Raw genomic sequence first — 16447 nt, forward strand, 5'->3', positions numbered from 1 at the left:
CTTATCCAATATGGTGGGCTGCGCACTTCTGGCCAGACTTGGGCACTGTTATATGTTTGTTCGGTACGCTGCCACCTTAGTTAGTCTAGCTCGAGAGATTCTTTAGTCTGGAGTAGTTAGAACATTAACTTTTATTCACTTTATAATTATTTACACTTCACAACAGTTTGTGTGACTCCTCCAAAGCTGTGCTGCATCTATCTTCGAGTCTCTTTCACATGTGGTCTCTTACATCATCATGGTAGGAGGTATTCTATACACTTTCTCAACATTAACCCTTTCAGACCCTTATACTATAGGCACATGCTTTCTGCCTGATTGGGCCACATTGGGGCCTTAGTAATCCAAGCAGCGCCTGAAAAATGGTCACTTGCAAATTTGCAGGCAAAACATATTGGTACTTTACAATGCTGCTGTTGCTGGTCTGGACTTGTTATCACTGGGTCCTTGCGAGCATGATCCCAGGATGAGAAAAAGCAGAGGCCAACACCAGCAATACCCAAACCATGATGCTGATTCCCAGACAGTCTAATTCAATAAACTCGAGCTGGGATCTTTTCTAGTTCTATCTTTCCTGATGCAAAAAAAAAGTAGAGTATTTTCGTATGGTGCAGAAATCAGCAACCCAGCAAATTTTGCAGCTTCAAACATCATGCACTTTACCAGATACACACAGCAGACAGAATGTGAATCTTAGAAGTTTGGAAGTTTTTGCTTAACACTGTCCTGAAGGAAAACTATTCTGAATGTAATCCACAACAACTGCTTGATATTGCTGCTTAAAAGATAAGAATGAATGATAATGTATTTACTTTCCACTGGGCATCCTCTTGTACCTGGAGCATGATTGCTCTATTAACAAATTCACCTCTTACCAAAGCTTTCTGTAGTTCACATTCTTAACAACCCTTTTTATCTTTATTTCAGTCCCTTAGGTTTCCCCTCTCTAGTGCAAAACATTGTGCAGTAGGAAGAGGCCATGAGGTAAGCCAAACTCTATATGCATCAGTTTTTAAAGATAGCTTTTCGGAGTTCGACAGAAGGTAACAGGTTTGGTATCATTAAGTGGATCTCTGCCCTGCAAGGATAAGCTGACCTGTGAGATGCTTAGGATAGGCTAAAGAATAGGACAAATAGATTGGCCCACACAAAGATACTGGGGGCGGTTTTGATTTTAGACAATAGAGTGCAACACATGATAATAGGCTGGGCCATCCGTTAAACACCTCTCCTGATTGACTTCAATCGAAACATAAATGGGGAGAGGGTTTAACAAGCAGCCAAGTTGATATCACACATTTTACATTGCCGTCTAAAGTCAAACTGACACTCATTGAATTTACAATAACACTGGGGGCAATTTTCAATTGTTGACTGCCTGTTTCTTGCACTAATGCATAAATGATCAGCCAAGCAGAATGCAGCTCCCAAGTGTGGTTGAATTACCTGCTTACTCCTTAACAGAGTTTAGACATTAAAAATAACATTGAATCCATCAGTCCAGCTGTTGCGTTCACAAACATGAAGAATGAAAGGAGTGCTCTGACTGTAAATGCAGTGCCATTGATCAATTGCTCATCACTGATTTAATGCGCCCTCCAAAGATAAGGTTCAGGAGATTATTGTGGATGCAGTTAGACAACGATGAAGTTCCTTCTGAGAATTGAAAAGGCAACCCAGCACTAATCTTGGGGTCCAGGGGTATGAGAGTCAATCCTGTGGCAACATGAATGTATGAAAAGAGATGCCCAATTTGAAGAAAAATACCAAGGTAAGCAATGAGGATCATTACCAATTACCATTCACTGCTAAATATGGTCATGATTGCCAATTGTTTCAAATTTCTATAGATGTATATCTCACATATGGATATCTCAATTATTTCATGTAATATGTGGATATGACTATCAATCATCTAACATTGCTATATATAGATATGATTGCAATTTAACTTACAGTGGTAGAAAACTCCAAAGAGGTTTGCCAGAATAATTTCACAAAAGAACTATAATGTGCTGGAATTGGAACACAATGAGGATATTACAGAAGTATCACAAAAGTTGACAAGAGTCAGATTTGCTAACAAGCAGCTGCAAATGATTGGACTCTAACCATCTACCCATGTATAGACAGAAATAAAGAAACAAAAATATTCATTTTACTTTGTCGATAACTGCTAGCACAGTGTTTCATTTATCTTTCTATTCAATACAACAACACAAACACATGTTTAGTCTTTACTTCTCACTGCACATTATTTGCAGAAGATGTTACACTTCAAGATTTGTATGCAGCCAACAGTTCTCCTGCTTTGCACCTTTATTTATTCATTCATGGGATATGGGCGTTGCTGGCAAGGCTAGCACTTATTTCCATCCCTAATTGCCCTTGAGATGGTGGTAATGAACCACCTTCTTGAACCCTTGTGGTGAAGGTACTCCCACAGAGCTGTGAGGTAGGGAGTGCAAGGATTTTGACCCAACGACGATGAAGGAACGGTGATATATTTCCAAGTCAAAATGGTGCAGAACTTGGAGAGGAGCTTAAAATTATTGGTCTTCCTATGCGTCTCCTACCTTTGACTTTCTAGGTGATAGAGTTTGCGGGTTTGGAGGATGCTGCCAAAGAAGCCTTGGTAAGTTGCTGCAGTGCATCTTGTAGATGGCACACACTGCAGACACAATGTACTGGTGGTGGAAGGAAAGAATGCTTTAGATGGGGTGTCGATCAAGCAGGCTGCTTTGTCCTGGATAGAATCAAACCTCTTGAGTGTTAGAGATGCACTCATCCAGGAAAGTGAAGAGTATTTCATTACTGACTTATGCCTAGTAGATGGTGGAAAAGATCTGGGGAGTCAGGAGGTAAGTCAGGCACTACAGAATTCCCAGTCTCTGATCTGCTCTTGTAGCCACAATATTTATGTGGCTGCTCCAGTTTCTGGTCAATAGTAACTCCAGAATGTTGATGGTGGGGTAATTGTTGATGGTGTTGTCATTGAATGCCAAGGGGAAATGGTAAGATTTTCTCTTGTTGGAGATGGTCATTGACTGGCACTTTGTGGCACAAATGTTACTTGCCACTTATCAGGTCTGAATGTTCTCCAGTTCTTGCTGCATGCGGGCACGGACTGCTTCAGTATCTGGGGAATTGTGGATGGACTGAACACTGTGCAATCATCAGCGAACATTCCCTCTTCTGGCCTTATGATGGAGGGAAGGTCGTTGGTGGAGCAGCTGAAGATGGTTGGGCCCTGAGGAACTCCTGCAGCGATGTCCTAGGGCTGCGATGATTGGCCTTCAAAAAACAACCACCATCTTCCTTTGTGCTAAGTATGGCTGCAGCCAATGGAGAGTTTTCCCCCTGATTCCCATTGACTTCAATTTTACTAGAGCTTCTTGATGCCACACTTAGTCAAATGCTGCCTTGAGGTACAGTCACTCTCGCCTCACCTCTGAAATTATTTTTACTTCTCGTTGTTGGGATGTGAGTGTTGCTGGCAAGTCCAGCATTTGTTACCCATCCTTGAGGAGTTGGTTGTTAGCCACCTTCTTGAGCCACTGTAGTCCATCTGTTGTAGGTACTCCCACAGTGCTGTTAGGGAGCAGTTCCAGGATTTTGACCCAGCGACAATGAAGGAACGGTGATATAGTTCCAAGACAGGATGGTGTGTGACTTGGGGATAACTTGCAGTTGGTGGTGTTCCCATGTGTCTACTGCCTTTGTTCTTCCAGGTGGTGGAGGTCATGGGTTTAGAAGGTGCTGTCGAAGGAGCCTTGTTGAGTTGCTGCTGTGCATCTTGTCATGGGTATGCACTGCTGTCACTGCGCGTCAGTGTTTTTTAAAATTCATTCATGTGATGTGGGCGTCGCTGGCTCGGGAAGCATTTATAGCCCATCCCTAATTGCCCTTGCGAAGTTGGTGGTGAGCTGCCTTCTTGAACCACTGCAGTCCATGTGAGGTAGGTACACCCACAGTGCTGTTAGGAAGGAAGTTCCAGGATTTTGACCCAGCGAAGTGAAGGAACGGCGATCTCGTTCCAAGTCAGGATGGTGTGTGATTTGGAGGAGAACTTGCAGGTTGTGGTGTTCCCTTGCATTTGCTGCCCTTGTCCTTCTAGGTGGTAGGGGTCGCGGGTTTGGAAGGTACTGTCTAATGAGCCTTGGTGCGTTGCTGCAGTGTATCTTGTAAATGATACACACCGCTGCCACTGTGCATTGGTGCTGGAGGGAGTGAATTTTTGTGGATGGGGTGCCAAACAAGCAGGCTGCTTTGTCCTGGATGGTGTCGAGCTTCTTGAGTGTTGTTGGAACTGCACCCATCCAGGCAAGTGGAGAATATTCCATCACATTCCTGACTTGTGCCTTGTAGATGGTGGACAGGCTTTAGGGAATCAGGAGGTGAGTTACTCGCAGCAGGATTCCTAACTTCTGACATGCTCTTGTAGCCACGGTATTTATAAGGCTACTCCAGTTCAGTTTCTGGTCAATGGTAACCCCTAGGATGTTGGTAGTGGGGGAATCCAGCGATCATAATGCCATTGAATGTCAAAGGGAGATGGTTAGATTCTCTCTTGTTGGAGATGGTCATTGCTTGTCACTTGTATGGCCCGAATGTTACTTGTCACTTCTCATCCCAAACCTGATAATTGTCCAGGTCTTGCTGCATTTCTACATGGACTGCTTCAGTATCTGAGGAGTCGCGAATGGAGCTGAACATTGCGCAATCACTAGCGAACATCCCCAATTCTGACCTTATGATTGAAGGAAGATCATTGATGAAGCAGCTGAAGATGGTTGGGCCTAGGATACTACCCTGAGGAACTCCTGCAGTGATGTTCTGGAGCTGAGATAATTGACCTCCAACAACCACAACCATCTTCCTTTGCGCTAGGTATGACTCCAACCAGTGGAGAGTTTTCCCCCTGATTCCCATTGAGTTCAGTTTTGTTAGGGTTCGTTGATACCATACTTGGTCAAATGCTGCCTTGATGTCAAGGGCAGTCACTCTCACCTTACCTTGCTACATGTGGGCACACCTTTAGTTGGTCGTTCAGCAAGAATTCATTCAACTTTAAAAGCTGACTGCGAAAGTTCATGTGTGAGGTCCTGGCTCAGCAAGAAACAGGAGAAGTTGGTTTAAAAGTGTCTGATACTCTGAGGAGTATCAGACCCCTTTCCTATCCTGAGTGGTGTGAAACAGGGCTGTGTTCTCGCAGCTACACTGTTTGGGATCTTCTTCTCCCTGCTGCTCTCACATGCGTTCAAGTCTTCAGAAGAAGGAATTTTCCTCCACACAAGATCAGATGGCAGGTTGTTCAACCTTGCCCGTCTAAGAGTGAAGACCAAAGTATGGAAGTCATCATCAGGGAACTCCTCTTTGCTGACGATGCTGCATTAACATCCCACACAGAAGAGTGTCTGCAGAGCCTCATCGACAGGGTTGCGGCTGCCTGCAACGAATTTGGCCTGCCCATCAGCCTCAAGAAAATGAGCATCATGGGACAGGACGTCAGAAATGCTCCATCCGTTAATATCGGTGACCACGTTCTGGAAGTGGTTCAAGAGTTCACCTACCTAGGCTCAACTATCACCAGTAACCTGTCTCTCGATGCAGAAATCAACAAGCGCATGGGAAAGGCTTCCACTGCTATGTTCAGACTGGCCAAGAGAGTGTGGGAAAATGGCGCACTGACACGGAACACAAAGGTTCGAGTGTATCAAGCCTGTGTCCTCAGTGCCTTGCTCTACGGCAGCGAGGCCTGGTCAATGTATGTCAGCCAAGAGCGACGTCTCAATTCATTCCATCTTCGCTGCCTCCGGAGAATCCTTGGCATCAGGTGGCAGGACTGTATCGCCAACGCAGAAGTCCTCGAGGCGGCCAACATCCCCAGCATATACACCCTACTGAGCCAACGGCGCTTGAGATGGCTTGGCCACGTGAGCCACATGGAAGATGGCAGAATCCCCAAAGACACATTGTACAGTGAGCTCATCACTGGTATCAGACCCACCAGCCATCCATGTCTCCGCTTTGAAGACGTCTGCAAATGCGACATGAAGTCCTGTGACATTGATCACAAGTCGTGGGAGTCAGTTGCCAGTGATCGCCAGAGCTGGCGGACAGCCATAAAGGCGGGGCTAAAGAGTGGCAAGTCGAAGAGACTTAGCTGTTGGCAGGAAAAAGTGCGGGGGGAGAGCCAACTGTGTAACAGCCCCGACAACCAATTTTATCTGCAGCACCTGTGGAAGAGACAGTTACTCTAGAATTGGCCTTTATAGCCACTCCAGGCACTGCTCCACAAACCACTGACCACCTCCAGGCCTTTACCCGTTGTCTCTCGAGTCAAGGAGGCCAAAGAAGAAGAAGATACTCTGAGGAGTCAGAACATCAGTCACTTGGGAGTTGAGTCCTGTAACCAGTCCTTCAGCAAGAGGGCATTCAACTTAAAAGAAAACAATATTTTAAAGCCCAAAAGCAGGTTCTGCAAAAAAGGCTGTTTGTAAAGAACAGTTTTCAGAAATTGGCCCCAGCATTCCATGGAACGTTGGAACTGGACCTAAAAAAAATCCTTGAAAAGAGAAGAGTGACTTCTTCAATATGCGTGTCAAAAGATGGCAGAGGCAATTAAGCCACACAATGAAATGCGTCTATCCAAGATTTGAATGATTTTTTTGGATTGCTGTGTACTGCTATAGAACTGTAACTAATTCTTATCTGCTAATGAGCTATGGAACCACTGTGTCTGGCTGTGCCTCCACATTTCTTGGAAATGCTAATACCAGAGAACTGTTTCATTAGAGTGAATTCTGATGATGTTGATAAGGCAGAACCCTCCCCATCGAAACACTTTCATATGTTAATGGGCTATTCATGAACCTAGGATGTAAGACTATTGCAAAATGTAAGAAGGCGCCATCAAAAAATGGGAGGGATTTGTGGTAACCATTGTCACGGGTGCGATTTTCGTTCTTTTTGGTAGTTTTAAAAAGGAATCTGTGTTTTAGCAGTAGGATTAGCAGCAGACAGCAGCACAGAAGCAGCAATTTGAGGGTTAACAGTGTGACTGCATTGAAGAACTCAAAAGGGATTACAAAGGTTGGAGAACCGTGAAACCCCTCTTTAAATCTCCGGTGCAATGGTGGGAAGCGATCAAGGTGAACATCAAAAGGTTCTTTATCCTCAAAAGTGTTCAGATGATGAGACAGAGACAGAGGGAAATGTCCCGACTCAAGAAAAGAAGGCAAAATCTGCTCCGGCTGCAGTCGATCGGGTTCGAGGTCAAGGAGGATCTCCAAGAGGTGAAGAGCCAGCAGGCCTCGTTCTTTGCCACGGAGGCCGCCAATATCATCTTCCGGTCCAGAGTCTGTTACGTTGAGCAGGGTGAGATACGCTCGTGTATCTTCTTCCAAAAGGTACACAGAGGGAGCTCTGTGATCAGCGGCCTGATGGAAGAGGATGGCTCGGTAACACGTCTTCGCAGTCTGACATACAAAGGATCAGCAAATCCTTTTATGCTGGACTATATGACGTGAAGCCCACAGACAGCATGGCTTCCCAGTCCTTCCTGTCATCTATCATGGAGGTCTTAGATGACAGCATGTGGGACAATCTGGACAAACCGAATGGCAGGCAGTGACTAGTGGTGTACCGCAGGGATCGGTGCTAGGACCCCAACTATTCACAATATGTATTAATGATTTAAATGAGGGAACTAAATGTAATATCTCCAAATTTGCAGCTGACACTAAACAGGGTGGGAGGGCGAGTTGTGAGGAGGATGCAGAGAGGCTTCTGGGTGATTTGGACAGGTTGAGTGAGTGGACTAATGTATGGCAGATGCAGTATAATGTGGATAAATGTGAGGTTATCCACTTTGGTAGCAAAAACAGGAAGGCAGATTAGTATCTGAATGGCTATAAACTGAGAGAGGGGAATATGCAGTGAGAACTGGGTGTTCTTGTACACCAGTCGTTGAAGGTAAGCATGCAGATGCAACAGGTGGTAAAAAAGGCAAATGGTATGTTGGCCTTCATAGTGAGAGGATTCGAGTACAGGAGCAGGTGAGGCCATATCTGGAATATTGTGTGCAGTTTTGGTCTCCTTATCTGAGGAAGGATGTTCTTGCTATAGAGGGAGTGCAGCAAAAGTTTACCAGACTGATTCCTGGGATGGCGGGACTGACGTATCAGGAGAGATTGAGTCGGTTAGGATTATATTCGCTGGAGTTCAGAAGAGTGAGGGGGGATCTCATAGAAACCTATAAAATTCTAACAGGACTTGACAGGGTAGATGCAGGAAGGATGTTCCTGATGGTGGGGAGCTCAGAACCAGGGGTCATAGTTTCAGGATACGGGGTAAACCTTTCAGGACTGAGATGAGGAGAAATTTTTTCATCCAAAGAGTGGTGAGCCTGTGGAATTCACTACCACAGACAGTAGTTGAGGCCAAAACATTGTATGTTTTCAAGAAGGAGTTAAATATAGCTCCTGGGTCTGAAGGGATCAAAGGGTATGGGGCGAAAGCGGGAACAGGTTACTGTGTTGGATGATCAGCCATGATCATAATGAATGGCGGAGCATGCTCGAAGGGCTGAATGGCCTACTCCTGCTCCTATTTTCTTTGTTTCTATATTTCTACTGCTGACTCTGGACGAGCTGACAAAAGTCCTCAGGGCCTTCAAGACGAGTAAAACTCCCGGAAGCGACAGCTTACCGGTTGAGTTGTATTCAGCTCTGTGGAACTGTATTGGCCCAGACCTGCTGGAAGTGTATGAAAGTATGCTTCTGGTTGGCAGCATGTTGGAATCCATGAGGAAAGACATTATCACCCTCATCTACAAGCGGAAGGGAGAAAGAGCGGAAATTAGAAATTGACGGCCTATCTCACTGCTTAATGTAGACTACAAGATTCTGTCCAAAGTCATCGCCAGTCGGGTTAAATCTGCTGTGGAGTTGGTGATTCACCCTGATCAGATCTGTACTGTACCCGGCAGGAAGATCTCCAATAGTCTCGTGCTACTCAGGGATACGATCGCCTATGTACGGGACGGAGGAGGTGGACACCTGCCTCATCAGCTTGGACCAGGAGAAGGCCTTTGACAGGATATCACACACACACACACATTATGGACGTGCTCGCCAAAATCGGGTTTGGGGAGGGAATCAGCAATTGCAACAAACTGCTCTACACAAACATCAGCAGTGCAGTCTCAATCAATGGGTGGGAATCAGAAAGTTTCCCGATCAAATCTGGAGTTAGACAGGGCTGTCCTCTCTCTCTAGCCTTGTTTGTTTGCTGTATTGAACCTTTTGCTGAGTCCATTAGGAAGGATGCGGGTATAAGAGGAGTGACAATCCCGGGCAGTGGAGGCACTCAGGTCAAAGCCTCCCTCTACATGGACGACGTCGCCGTCTTCTGCTAGGATCTGCTGTCCAGTTCGAACTGGCCTCGGGAGCCAAAGTAAATCGCGGCAAGAGCAAGGCCATTTTCTTTGGGTATGGCCGACCGATCCCTTGTCCCTTTCACCGTCAGATCAGACTACCTAAAAGTGCTGGGGATATGGTTCGGAAGGGCCGGGGCATGTGCCAAAACCTGGAAGGAGCAAGTAGCCATGGTACACCATAAACTGAGCCTGTGGGAGCAGCGTTCTGTCTCCATTGTGGGTAAGAACCTGGTCATCAGGTGTGAGGTGATCACGTTGTTGATGTATGTGGTGCGGGTCTGTCCCATACCCCACTCCTGTGCTATGGCAGTCACTCGAGCCATCTTCTGCTTTATCTGGAGATGCAAAATGAACCAGGTCAGGAGGGACACGATGTTCAAAGCTCTGGATAAAGAAGGAAAAAACGTATCCAATGTTGCCCTCATCCTGATGACCACTTTTGTGCGCGGCTGCATCAAGCTGTTTGTGGAGCCCCAGTACGCAAACACCAAGTGTCACTACGTGCTGAGGTTCTATTTGTCACCGGTGTTACGAAGGATAGGTCTAGTCACATTGCTGCAGAACACTCCAGCTATTTGGACCGTGCATAACCACCTATCCTTCGTGGAAAGGTTTGTGCAAAGAAACACCTTTGACCATCAATTCATCAGGCAGTGGTCTGCATGGAACGTCCTCAAGGCCCTATGGGATAAGGAGATGGTGGATCCTGTCGGATGGTTCCCCGAGCAGACTGCCAAAGTCATTTGGCAGAATGCCTCATCACCAGAACTTTCAAACAAGCACTGAAGTGTAGCTTGGCGGGTGTTGAGAAGAGCCCTCCCCGTCAGATCCTGGATTCTCACCCCCTACGCACATTGCCCCCGAGGTGGCTGTGGTAGGGAAGAGACTGTTGCCCACATCCTTCTGGAAGTGCCTTCGTAAAGCAGGTGTGGAAAGAGATGAAGTAGTTTTTGTTGAGGTTCATCCTAAGCAGCTCTGTAACACAAGAGTCTGTGCTCTACGGGCTGTTCCCAGGGACGCACACCGAGATAAACATCAACTGCTGCTGGAAGACCATCAACTCGTTGAGAGATGCTCTTTGGTCTGCCCAAAACTTGCTGGTCTTCCAACGCAAAGAGTTGTCCATGACCGAGTGTTGCAGACTGGCACATTCCATGGTCCAGGACTACGTACTGAGGGACGCACTAAAGCTTGGGGTAGCTGTTGCAAAGGCTCAATGGGGAAAGACCACTGTGTCAGGTCCTCCTGCCATAGTGAACTGAGGGACTGGACCCATGGGAAACCCCTCTGGCTGTATACACCAAATATGGGTTTGCCGTAAAATGTACATGGCATGTAAAATGGAATGGAAGGGTTGAGGCAACTCACTCATGTATTGAAGAAAACTGATTTCCTTTGCACTTTTTGGAATGTCAACTTGGTGCTGTTTGAACTGTTCTGTAATGTATTTTTTTTTTTACAGATTTTTATCAATAAAGTATATTTTGGGAAAAAGGTTAACAGTGAGAGTGCGGTTCAGAAGGGAGTGGTGTTTGTGCGTATGATATTGATCTTAGATTGATTTTGCAATAAACTATTCAAAGAACAGTTGTTCTCCTTGACCATTTTCTCCACCTGGACAGGTTCAGGCTGAACCTTAAGAGTTAAGAGTATAAGAAGGGAGGTGTGGGTTCACCTACCTGCACGACCGCTTCAGTATCTGAGGAATTGTGACTGCACAGTGTTCAGGGCCAATCATTAGCAATCATTCCCACTTCTGATCCTATGGGAGGGAAGGTCATTGATGAAGCAGCTGAAGATGGTTGGGTCTAGGATGCTACACTGAAGAACTCTAGTCCCAGGGCTGAGATGATTGGCCTCCAGCAATCACAACCATCTTTCTTTGTGCTAGGTATGACTCAACCAGTGGAGACATTTCCCCTGATTCCCAATTTTGCTCGGGTTCCTTGATGTCACACTTGGTCAAATACTGCCTTGATGTGAAGGGCAGTCGCTCTCACCTCATGTTCGGACCAAGGCTGTAATGAGGTCTGGAGCTGAGTGCTCCTGACAGAACTCAAACTGAACAATGGTGAGCAGGTTATTGGTGAATAAGTGCCACTTGAGTGCATTGTTGACCTCACCTTCCATCATTTGGCTGATGGTTGAGAGTAGACAGATGGAGTGTTAATTGATCAAATTGGATTTATCCTTTTTGTACACAGGACATAGAGCCATAGAGAGTCATAGAGTCATGTACAGCATAGAAGGAGTTCATTCGGCCCATCGAGTCCATGCTCTGGGCAATTTTCCACTTTTCCAGGTAGATGCCAGTGTCATAGCTGTGCTGGAACAGCTTGGCTAAGGGCATGGTTAATGCTGGAATGCCAGTCTTCAGCACTACAGTGGGATGTTGTCAGGGCCCATAGCCTTTGTTGTAACCACTGCGCTCAGCCATTTCTTGAAAAATTAATTGAAGACTGGTTTCTGTGTTGGTCGGGAGCTCAACATTTCTGGCTGAAGGTGGTTGCAAATGCTTCAACTGTGTCTATGCACTCAAATGTTGGGCTCTGCGATCATTGAGGATGGGAATTTCATGGAGCTACCTCCTCCCATTAGTTGTTTGATTATCCATCACCATTCACACATTTAATCTGATCTGTTGGTTGTGGGATTGCTTAACTCTTTCTATTGCATGCTGCTTCTGCTGTTTAGTATGCATGTATTCCTGTGTTGTAGCTTCACCAGGTTGGCACCTCATTATTAGGTATGTCAGGTGCTACTCCTGTCATGCTTTTCTCCACTCTTCGTTGAATCAGGGCTGGTCTCCTAGCTCAATGTTAATGGTAGAGTGAGGTATATGCTGTGCCATGAGGTTACAGATTGTGGTAAAATAAAATTCTGCTGCAGCTAATAGCCCACAGTGCTTCATGGATGCCCAATTTTTGAGCTGCTAGATCTGTTCTGAATCTATCTCATTTGGCATAGTTCTAGTGTTACACAACACAGTGGAAGATGTCCTCAGTGCAGTAGTCACTCCTACCAATACTGTCATTGATAGATGCATCTGCAAAAGGTAGAATGGTGAGGGCAAGGTCAAGTAGGTTTTTCCCTCATGTTGGTCTCTAATTACTCTCGGCGATGGACATTAAACTCCCAAATTCAGAGTACATTCTGTGCTATTGCTATCCTCAGTGCTTCTTCCGAGTGGTGTTCAACATGGAAGAGTAATGATTCATCAGTTGAGGGAGGGCGATAAGTGGTAATCAGCAGGAGGGATCCAGAGTCAATGTGGAGGACTTCCACCCGAGTGCATACCACTGTGCTGTCACCTCTGGTGGGATAGGACATACCCAGGGATGGTGATAGAGGAGGACATTACTATAAGGTAAGACTCAGTGAGTACGACTGCATCAGGCTTGTCTAGTCTGTGGGATAGCTTCCCCAATTTTGGCACAAATACCCAGACGTTACTGAGGAAGACTTTTCAGGGTCGAATGTGCTGCAGAGCCTTTGTCGTGTCCGAATCTGATGCCTAGGTTGATGTCCAGTTTTTAATCTTATTTCAAGTTTCGTAGTAGTTTTGATACAACTGAATGGCTTGCTACGCCATTTCAGGGGACAGTTAAGACTCAACCACATTGCTGTAGTTTGGAGCCACATACAGGCCAGACTGGGTAAGGACAGCAGATTTCCTTCCCTAAAGGACATTAGTGAACCAGATTGGGTTTTACAGTAATCTGGTAGTTTCACGGTGACCATTACTGATAGCAGCTTTTTATTCCAGATTTATTAGATTGAACTTAAATTCCCCATCAGTCATGTTTCCAGATCATTCGTCCACCCCTCTGGATTATTAGTCCAATAACATGATTACTGTGCTATTGTATCCTTTATTTCTTCTCCCTGCTGCTTTCACATGCGTTCAAATCCTCTGAAGAAGGAATTTTCCTCCACACAAGATCAGGGGGCAGGTTGTTCAACCTTGCCCGTCTAAGAGCGAAGTCCAAAGTACGGAAAGTCCTCATCAGAGAACTCCTCTTTGCTGACGATGCTGCTTTAACATCTCACACTGAAGAATGCCTGCAGAGTCTCATCGACAGGTTTGCGTCTGCCTGCAATGAATTTGGCCTAACCATCAGCCTCAAGAAAACGAACATCATGGGGCAGGATGTCAGAAATGCTCCATCCATCAATATTGGCGACCACGCTCTGGAAGTGGTTCAAGAGTTCACCTACCTAGGCTCAACTATCACCAGTAACCTGTCTCTAGATGCAGAAATCAACAAGCGCATGGGTAAGGCTTCCACTGCTATGTCCAGACTGGCCAAGAGAGTGTGGGAAAATGGCGCACTGACACGGAACACAAAAGTCCGAGTGTATCAGGCCTGTGTCCTCAGTACCTTGCTCTACGGCAGCGAGGCCTGGACAACGTATGCCAGCCAAGAGCGACGTCTCAATTCATTCCATCTTCGCTGCCTTCGGAGAATACTTGGCATCAGGTGGCAGGACTATATCTCCAACACAGAAGTCCTTGAAGCGGCCAACACCCCCAGCTTATACACACTACTGAGTCAGCGGCGCTTGAGATGGCTTGGCCATGTGAGCCACATGGAAGATGGCAGGATCCCCAAAGACACATTGTACAGCGAGCTCGCCACTGGTATCAGACCCACCGGCCGTCCATGTCTCCGTTATAAAGACGTCTGCAAACGTGACATGAAATCGTGTGACATTGATCACAAGTTGTGGGAGTCAGTTGCCAGCATTCGCCAGAGCTGGCGGGCAGCCATAAAGACAGGGCTAAATTGTGGCGAGTCGAAGAGACTTAGTAGTTGGCAGGAAAAAAGACAGAGTCGCAAGGGGAGAGCCAACTGTGCAACAGCCCCAACAAACAAATTTCTCTGCAGCACCTGTGGAAGAGCCTGTCACTCCAGAATTGGCCTTTATAGCCACTCCAGGCGCTGCTTCACAAACCACTGACCACCTCCAGGCGCGTATCCATTGTCTCTCGAGATAAGGAGGCCCAAAGAAGTATCCTTTATATGGCAACAAACGTTATCATTTTCAACAGAGGAGAAAAATTAAATCCACACTGTCCATTGAAAGTTGTGGATGACGCACAACATTTATTGTGTACTGCTGTATAAAATATTTAAATATTTTGGAGCAGGCACACACCTTCTAGCTGATGATTACTACATATATTCACTGTCAAGTAACAAAGCCAAGCTTAATCTTGTCCTCACTTCACATCCACACACATATGTTTGTCAGCCACCATCACTGTACAGGGACACCAGTGGATTCCCATCTGATGTTTTATCCCCCCCTCCCCGGGTTTGCTGAGGTTAATTTTAGTTGCTTGAGAGCCTAATTGAAACCAAACCTGTCAAGTAGAGCTGAGCTACTCACTTATTGACTGAGGCATTGGGTAGCCCATTGTAGAAAATTGATTTTTTTAGGAATCCAACGGCTCTATCTGATCCATTTTACTTTATTCATTTTTGAGGTACCAATTCCTAATAGAAGGAGGCACACTTAAAATGCCGGTTGCATGTACTTCATCAACCTAAAGCGACCTTAATTTAAACATCCTGTATCCTCTGTTATTCCATGCTACTAACTAGAGAAGGAGTGCGCCTTAAACTTCCTCCGCCTGATGTTACTGGCATATTAAGAACCCAAACAAAGGTATGTGTTAATTCTCAAAATGCACTACTCACTTTTCCTGGGAAGGTTAGAAGCATTGGATGTGTCATCTGAAACAGAGTCTGATGATGGCAGGTACACTGATTGTTGGTTATTTTAAGCTTACAGGCATTAAGTCATATATCAGCTAGCAAGCATTAAAAGGGAATTGGCTTTCTTCACTGGGATTCGGGTTTTTGCAGCATTAACTATTCTGTCCAATTGGAGGAGAGGACTGAAGTGGGTTAAATTTCTTTCAAGGTTTTCCCCAATCCATGGAAACCACCGAAGATCTGTGGAAATTTCAGCAAAATGTCATTAACACAGCTGATTCCATTCTTCTGGGATTTCTACAAGTCTTCTGTCGAATCGATGGCAGCTGAATTAGAGAATCCCAGTGGAAATTTAGCCTAAAGCTTGGTTCATTAGGTGAATGGCGCGTGATGTGGGACTGTCCCTGTGATGTGGGTATGGGCCTGTGATGAAGAACTGAGCCTATGATGAGGGACTGGGCCTGTGAAGAAAGACTGGGCCTGGGCCTGACCCTGTCTTTTCTCCCAATTTATTTAACTCTTGTAACATATTGTTATATTATCTGTAAAGTGCTAGGAACTAATTAGCTAGGAATGAATTGTTACACGTAAATGTTCCAGGGCGCCACATTCACAGCAGCACTAGAGAGTCATGTGATGTGTAATAAGACACTGGCCTGGGGCAGTCCTCCACCAGGCAGCATGGAAGCTGAATGAACAAACAAAGAACTCCAGCCTTTCCAAGGATAAAGTGTGATTATTTCTAACATATGGGTACCAGAAGACAACCAGGAGACATAATATGGTGGCAGTAAGCGTCTGTGAGTAAACCCAAAACATTTTAAATGAATTTAATGCTAAATTTGATTGGGAAAAATTGTCCCAAATTAATGCCAGAGAGAAAGAAAAACTGAGTGAATTGTGCGAAAACAAAAAAACAAAATGTCGGCTGGTACAGCAATAAATGCACAGCTATGGCCCATAATGAATTGGGAAGCTGATGATATCATAGAGGCATTTGAGAAGTTTAAACAAAAGTGCAGATTGACATTCAATAGTTTCCTAAAAGACACGAGCGAAGTGGAAAGGGTCAGCTATATCCTTCTGTGGGCAGGAGATAAAGGATTACATTTATTTTACAGCTGGGAGCTGAGTGAAGAGGACAACAGAAACCCAGACAAAACTTTTGAAAGATTCAGCACCCATCTCCAGCCAAAATCGAATCATCGGATATACTGATGTGAATTTCAAGGCCTCAGACAGGAACTAGGTGAGCCTGTTGACGATTTTGTAACAAGATTGA

At 45.5% G+C, this 16447-nt stretch overlaps 1 long non-coding RNA gene across 1 annotated transcript in view; it reads left to right on the top strand.

The window, feature by feature from the left end:
- The first annotated feature begins 1499 nt into the window (after window positions 1-1499).
- LOC137376019 (uncharacterized) overlaps window positions 1500-16447 on the top strand; it is an 80971-nt gene continuing 66023 nt past the window's right edge. The window contains exon 1 of the long non-coding RNA XR_010976121.1: window positions 1500-1771. This is a non-coding gene — a long non-coding RNA (uncharacterized lncRNA). The remainder of the gene's footprint in view (window positions 1772-16447) is intronic.

This window comes from Heterodontus francisci, chromosome 12 (genome assembly GCF_036365525.1).
Source record: "Heterodontus francisci isolate sHetFra1 chromosome 12, sHetFra1.hap1, whole genome shotgun sequence".
Taxonomy (NCBI): Eukaryota; Metazoa; Chordata; class Chondrichthyes; order Heterodontiformes; family Heterodontidae; genus Heterodontus; species Heterodontus francisci.